This window comes from Budorcas taxicolor, chromosome 24 (genome assembly GCF_023091745.1).
Source record: "Budorcas taxicolor isolate Tak-1 chromosome 24, Takin1.1, whole genome shotgun sequence".
In the NCBI taxonomy this organism is placed as follows: domain Eukaryota; kingdom Metazoa; phylum Chordata; class Mammalia; order Artiodactyla; family Bovidae; genus Budorcas; species Budorcas taxicolor.
Window position 1 is genome coordinate 4,386,585 of NC_068933.1, and position 8,416 is coordinate 4,395,000.

The following is an 8,416-nucleotide window of genomic DNA, read 5'->3' on the forward strand; positions in this document are numbered from 1 at the left end:
ACCCTTCTTTGGTGGGAAGGTCCCAGTCTAAGGCTTTTTATAAAACAATGCCCTAGAGAGCAAAACTGTGATAGTATGTACATTTTTCAAAAATCAGATTTCAGAGTTACCACTGAATATCACTGCAATAAGTAACATAGTAGAAATACAGATAAAAGTACAAGCCATGGACTATACTTTGTAACACTGTCTACCTGTACACTGCAGAAAATAATAAATAAACTTTGTTTCACCCTATTGATTTGAAAATGAATATTATCACATCTCTTCTTACTTACCTAGGAAAATGATTATCAAATTTTACATGTTTACCAGATTTTATTTTTTTTCTTTTTTAAATTTTATTTATGATTTTAATAATAATATGTTTTCATTATAAACAAAAAATTCAGAAAAAATGAAATAAAAATCACTTATAATTTATACTGACAACTGAGATATCTACTCAAAGGTTTGTATAGTATATTTTCTTTCCTTTTTTTTAATTTTTATTTTTACTTTATTTTACTTTACAATACTGTATTGGTTTTGCCATACATTGACATAAATCCAACACAGGTGTACATGAGTTCCCAAACATGAACCCCCCTCCCACCTCCCACCCCATATCATCTCTCTGGATCATCCCCATGCACCAGCCCCAAGCATCCTGTATCCTGCATCAAACATAGACTGGCAATTCGTTTCTTACATGATAGTATACATGTTTCAATGCCATTCTCCCAATTTTAAATGGCAAATCAGTTTGGGTTAATTGCATGTAAAAGTGCATGGCCAATCAAGTATGTCTCTTACCTTCTTCTGCCTATGGCTTTCAAACCCCATGAATTGCCTCAGGGTAACCACCCAAGTCATTGCAAACCTCCTCTTCCCACACTAGAGTTGAGCTTCTGAAGCCCTGCTAAAGCTCCAACATTCTCCTTTCCCAACCATGTTTCTAATTTTGTTTATAGTAGAAACACAACAGAAAATGGTATTTTTCCAGATTACTGATGAGCAGATAGATGGGGACAAGAAGGATACAAAGCCAAGGGAAGAACTTACTAAACATGCATCCAAGTAACTACAAAAGAAGGAGGTTCCCAGTGAGATAGGCATCAAGGGATGGAGCTCTAGCTGAGTTTTGAATAATCTGTGCAGCCTACCAGGTTCCTCCATCCATGGGATTTTCTAGGCAAGAGTACTGGAGTGGGTTGCCATTGCCTTCTCCGATAATAGAGTCCAGTATTGACTGAAAGGTAGTTGGATGCAGAGGTAACCACCAAAGTTATACTGGGAGCTTAGAATATGGGCTGTTTGTTCTTGGGCTCAAAATTAAATTGCTAGAACACAGGGTAGCAGTTATACATAAGTGTGTGTGTGTTAGTCACAACCGTGTCTGACTCTTTGCGACCCCATGGACTGTAGCCCATGGGGTAACAGAGATTCATAAAAAAATAACCTGTCAATGTTTTTGCTGATTTAAAAGCATATATCCCATTAAATACAAAGATAGTTTAAAGAATCAAAGTTAGAGAATCCATTTCTGGAAATACTTTTATGTCCTTTTTTACAATAAAATATTTCATATATATTTTAATGAATGCTACAATGTAAAATATTTATAAAAATATTTATTGATATATATAAACATATACACACATACACATAGTGCTATTCTGAAAGCTCTGAAAAAAACATTGAAAAAATGCATTTCCCCAATGGCAATTACATTAATATTTTGCAACCTAATATAGTTTTTCTTTAAAATATATAATGATTGTGTTTTCTTCTTAGAGACTTAAGGCAGTATCCACTCTGTGGTTGCCTAGCAACAAAGAGTGTGTTGGTAACAACCAGAATGAACATAAGGAGTTGCACAGTATCTTATCCAGAATATCTTACCTGCTAGTTATCTGTTTTATTCTTATTGATACTCTATGAAAATGTCCATAATGGCATGTCATTTTAGTAAGATCACTGTAACCTCTTCAAAAACTACATAGACGTCAGGCATAAAATTTGCCTAATTTTCACTGGGCCTTCTGAATAGTTATCAATTCAGTGGAATAAAAGTAGTAGCCACCAATATTTTCAAAAGAATAAGCATCTAGTGGAAAATCACAATGGCACCAAAACTGGAGAAATCGGCTCTGTTTCCAGTATTTTATCAGTTATCTGGTGGAAAATTATTTCAAAGTAAAAAGTCTTTGAGAATTCTTGAGTGCTTTATGTTACATAGACATGCCTCTGTTGTTTTTATTTTACCATACCTAAAATTGTCATCTATTATATTAATAAACGTAGTCTCTGTATATCATCTACTGATTAAATAGTTTTACTTTTATAAAGCAGAACTTCATAGGTGAGTACTGAAAAAAAGTCTTACTCATTCAATTACTATTAATTCAGAAAATCTCTATGAGTCAACTCTGTGTAAATAATCATAAGGGAAGTAAGTCAGATGGATAAATATAAGTATCATATGATATCACTTATATGTGGAATCTAAAAAAGTGATACAAAGGAACGCATTTACAAAACAGAAGTAGAGTCATAGACATAGAAAACAAATTTATATTACCAAAGGGGAAAGGTGGAGAAGGAGGTACAATTTAGGAGATCTGGATTACATACACATACAACTATATATAACACAGATCATTAACAAGGACCTACTGTTTAGCACAGGTAACTCTACTCAGTATTGTTATAATCTATATGAGAATAGAATCTGAAAAAGAATAGGTATACATATATGTATAACAAGGTTTCCCTGGTGGCTCAGATGGTAAAGGATCTGCCTGTAGTACAGGAGACCCGGGTTTGATCCCTGGGTCTGGAAAATCCCCTGGAGAATGGAATGGCTACCCACTCCAGTATTCTTGCCTGGAGAATTCCATGAACAGAGGGGCCTGGCAGGGGTCTCAAAAAGTCAGACACCAAGTGAGAGAATCACACACACACACACACACACACACACACATACTTACGCATAACTGAATCACTTTGCTATACACCTGAAACTAACACAACCTCATAAATAAACTATATTCCAAAACAATAAAGATTTAAAAATAAAAATAAAATATAGATAAAGATAAAAACTTAGCTATTGAGTATATGGTGCATAGAAGTAATTCTTTATTCTACAAATGAGAAATATGGAATCAGAATAAATTATCGGAACCAGTCCAAGATTACATAGCTTAGATTTTAAGAGAGTTTATCCCATGTCATTTTTACATGAATGATCATGGGACGACCGAGGATGAGATGGCTGGGATGGCATCACGGACTCGATGGACATGAGTCTGAGTGAACTCCGGGAGATGGTGACGGACAGGGAGGCCTGGCGACTGAAGTGAACTGAACTGAGCTGAACTGATCATGTACAAGAGTGTAAATGCATGCATAAATGGCTAAGAAATATGCTGAATATCTCCAATTGTGCAACAAGAAGACAGACCAACCGACTGCTTTGTGAAGAACAGCGGCCTTGGGCAAGGATGGTGAAACACAGAAAGAAAGCGAGCTTGTAGACGGAAGAGGTGAGTCTTCCAAGGCAGCGAAACAGAGCTCCCTTTCAATTCCAGATCACTGAGAAGGCTCAAGTGTCACAAAGAGAAGGAGGGCTCTGACAATCAGCAAGAATGGAACTTCTTTGTGATATAAAAGTCATTACAACCCACTGCCAAGATGGTTAAGGAGTGTGCCCCCATGTCATCTGTTCATCTCCTAAAGCCTTGCCTCACACGTACTAAGGTGTTCATTGCTTGCTTATGAAATAAGTAAACCAGAACACAAGTCAATGATGACTAATGAAGGCATCTCCTGGGGTTCTATGCAACTGCTAAGGGGTGAACCCAGACTCTGGTTTCCAGTCTGAGAAGGTTGCCCCTGCTCCTCTGTTCCCTCTTTCCAATTATTAATGGAGGTTTATACCCACCATGAAAATAAAAATTCTATAAAATTGACATCGGCATATATTACATTGATTTAAAGATTTACATACATATGTATATATTAATTTATTATATTGATTTACTTGAATCAATATAAGAAATTAGACCCCATTTACACTATATAAGAAAATCTTTTGAGAAGGTTAGAGAATGCGCCAAGGAGGAAATCGTTCCTTAATTAGTGACTTCTTAGGAAAGTGTAGTACGGATACTGATCAACAAATGCTTTTAGGAAACAGTGCTTTAAAATGATAAGTTAGAACTATAAACCCTCACACCTTTTTTATGTGTAGAGAAAACGGGCTGGGAGTAGTTGTGTGGCACAAAATTAATAGACACAGAAAACTCCTTAGCTTCCGAGGGCCATGTTCTCAGATGCTTACTGACGTGTCCCACATGGATGAAATGGAGAGCAAAATCCACGTTTTAAATATCACTTTAAAACTGTACTTTTGGCTGTCTGTGGCTGAAAGCAGATGCTTATCTTCAAATACAGAGATCTATGAACACAATCACCTTTTGCTGCAGTGAGAGTCAGTCCCTTTCTTTTCACCCTGGCACCTGTGTTTCCCCCACCCCACGTGCATACTCCCACCCCATCCCCACCCCCACCCCCACACCACTACGTCCATGCCCGTGCCCCCCACCCAGTGTTCATACCCCCCTCTCAAATCTACCACCACTGTCCTTCCAAGCACCTTTATCCTTCCTCTTCCATCAGCTTCTTTGTATTTTTCTACTTTTCATCCAGCCACACTTAGTTATCTTCTTACAAGGGAATTCCCAAATACCTAGGCTAGAGGACCACTTATTTACTCAAGCTCTATTTTAGAATTTTCTTCCCAATATGGAGTGATTTGCCTCTTTTGTTTCCTCTATACTCAGAGGTCCATGATGTCCTGGGTGATCCTAGCACTGAATTTGGGACATCGCAGATGTGAAAGTCAAGTTCAAGTTTCCTGGACACAGGCTTTAACTAAGTTAATTTTTCAATGTTCTCAACACTTTTCAAAGGTATCTTATGTCTAGCAGATATCCAAAGAATATGTGTTCAACCACAATATGAAAATATCATGAGGAATAGATTATTTAAACAGAAATGATGGGAAAATCAACAAGCCTTTGATGGTTGATGTAAAGACACCTGTTAAGTGAGAATGGACCTGTATGGACCCTTCCTGAGAGTAGCCCCTAACCAGTAAGGAAGCATATGGTAGAAACCATCACTCTAATGACATATATCCATACTTGCATATGATAGTAACCTGCACCGGGAAATGCAGGAAGTTTGTTGTTCAGTCACTCAGTTATGTTCAACTCTTTGTGACCACTTGGACTGCAGCATGCTAGGCTTCCCTGCCCTTCGCTAGTTCCTGGAGTTTGTTCAAACTCATATCCACTGAGTCAGTGATACCATCCAACTGCTGGGAGCCAGCATGGGGAATCCCGCCCACGGCAAAGGTCATGAGGAAGGGGGCCTGGCAAAAGGCAAAGGCTGAGATCAGGCCTCAGGGGTCCTCCTGGATTTTCCTGAGCGTCTACCCCCAAAAACCAGAGTCTGCCTGCTTTCCTGTACTGCGCTTTCCACTCTTCTGTCATAACAGGGGGCTATCCCCGACCACCTCTCTCTGGAAAAAGTTAACTTAGAGCTCCAACTGGTCTCCTGCATATGAAAGCAGTATCTCAGCTCAAATCCCTCTGATGGCTCTCTAACTTGCCTGACAGGTTCCCCCGGACTTTTACAACTTGTGATTGTTTTCGGCCCCTCAAACGTGAGAGGCACAAAGCTTAAAGCATCTTAAAGATATAGAGCCTTTTCTAAAGAGCTAAGAATTATATAGGTGATAGGCTTTCATTGTTGAGTCAATGACTGCTGCCAGGCCTCCATATTCTTTATCTTTTAGGCACCTGGAGGATATTAATCAATGTAATTGGGATATAGAAAAAGGAATATAGTAGTTTTGATGTTAGCAACACTAGACTTTCGAGTTAATGAATTTTCTCTTTGTTATAAATCACTGTACTCTTTCTTTGTTATAAATTGTTGTGTCCCTCCTATATAAGAATGTAACCTTAATCAGTGCTTTCTGAGAGTGGCACCAGACTTTGGAAAGAACAACACTATTAAGGCAAATAAGTTTTCTGATTGACAGACCCTTATCAGAAAAGGGCCGTAAAATGCTAACAGGCCTTTTGGCCAGAAGATGATGTAAATCACCTAAGACTTGTGTATACAGCTAGGTATGCAGAGAGAAAGCCTGGTCTCGATAAGAGTCAGGGCTGCTGACGCTGCATATTTTGTATTATCCATTGATCTCTATGTACAACCAAAAGTATAAAAAGCTTTCCTGAACAATAAAGGATGGACCAGTTTCTCAGACCAGCTTCTCGAACTGGTTTCTTGGAAATCTGGCTCCCCCCGTGTCGACTCTCTCTCTCTCTTTCTCCCTCTCCGTCCCTCTCCTTTTCAGGCTGATCCCTTGGAGCATGGAGGCTCACCACGTCTACTTACTTGCCCTGGCTTCTAAGACCCACGCGAGAGGGAGCCCAAGGCAGGGCACCCTCCGCTATTCAAGTGGGCGCCGGTGGCCTACGTAGATGGTGCAAACCTCTTGTCTCGAAGTTTTATTGGTTTTCCACGTAAACCAAGGAATACAGCCTCTTTCCTCCTCTAAATTTCCCACTACACTATTCTTTCCTAATCTCTTTATATTTCTAATTAAATAGTCCTTTCCCAGATGCCAACTACATCCCCGCTTCAAATTCCCTGGATCCACCGGGGCTGGACTCTGGCACAACCATCTCATCCTCTGTCACTGCCTTCTCCTCCTGCCCTCAATCTTTCCCAGCATCAGGGTCTTTTCCAATGAATCAGCTGTTTGCATCATGTGGCCAAAGTATTAAAGCTTCAGCTTTGGCATCAGTCCTTCCAATGAATATTCAGGGTTAATGGTTGATTTTTTTTAGGATTGACTGGTTTGATCTCCTGGCTAGCCAAAGGATTCTCAAGAGTCTTCTCCAGCATCATAATTTGAAAGCATCAATTCTTCAGAGCTCAAAGTCAAAGCTTTGCATTCTTTTCACTCAAAAAAATCTTTACCTGGTGCTGCTAAGTACCAGCAACTCTGTTAGACTTCGGGGAAACCAAGATGCACTGTGTGTGTCCATTCTTTTATGAGCTTTGGCACTGAGTTGAGTTCTTTGCACAGAAGTTCTGAGATAATCTTTTTTTTTTTTTTTTTTTTTTTTTAGTCCCTTGTGCAGAAAATACTTTGCTTTTAGGAACTCAGTGTTCTTCCTGATTTGCTCTGTTTATCTGATCTTCTCTGCATAGAATGGATGTCTACCAGTCAGCAGACCACTCGTGTGAGCAGGAAAGACTTGAAAACCCCAGAACAGTTGTTCACCTGAGGCCCTTGAGCACTCCCAGAAGAGTTCTCCTCACTGAAGTGACTGGGCTTGCTCACCACATTAGCATGGGAGGAATTGATATGGCAGGAATTAATAACATGAATGGAAATTATAGGCAGCTGTTACTTCAAACAGAAAAGAGAGGTAGCCTAGAGGCAGCCCCATTTCTTTTTCCACTTGCAATGGCCCCCACTCCAGTCCTCCTGCCTGGAAAACCCCATGGGCGGAGGAGCCTGGCGGGCTGCAGTCCATGGGGTCGCGAAGAGTCAGACACGACTGAGCAACTTCACTTTCACTTTTCACTCTCATGCATTGGAGAAGGAAATGACAACCCACTCCAGTGTTCTTGCCTTGAGAATCCCAGGGACGGGGGAGCCTGGTGGGCTGTCTATGGGGTCGCAGAGAGTCAGACACGACTGAAGCGACTTAGCAGCAGCAGCAGCAGCAGCTTTATCCATTCCAACTATTTTGATTATGGTTTTGATTCCTCACCTCTTACTCCCAAATTAGGTAAATAAGTTTATTTGTGCCAACATTGTTATTTCATGGGAAGAAAAGGCCAATGCCTATGACAGGGTTATTATACTTGTCTACCAGCAAAGTCATTACAGGTAATGCATTTCAGAGGCAAAATGGTCCACAGCGTGGGTTCTGAAGTCATACAGATTTGGTTCAGAATCCATTGCTTGATGACCTTGACAATCTCCCTCACCTCTATTGATTTCAGCTTCGTTAGGAAGTTGTGGATAATAACATCACACACCTCATGGGTTTACGGACAAGATGAAATGAAATGATTCATTTAAAGGGCTTGGGAAGGTGGCTGGTGCAAAACTTTACCTGCAGGCATTTTTACCACTGTTATTGTTAAGCTACTATCATTATTTACCATGCATACTATTAATAATCAGATGTTTTTATTTAATAAGAAAATTACGCATAAGGGACACCAAAACACAAAACACAGGACTTTATTCAGAGTCCTGGGTTAAATTTCAATTAAATTACAAGTTTGTGATACTACTGTCTGAAGATCATTTATAAAACACAAATGTCTATAA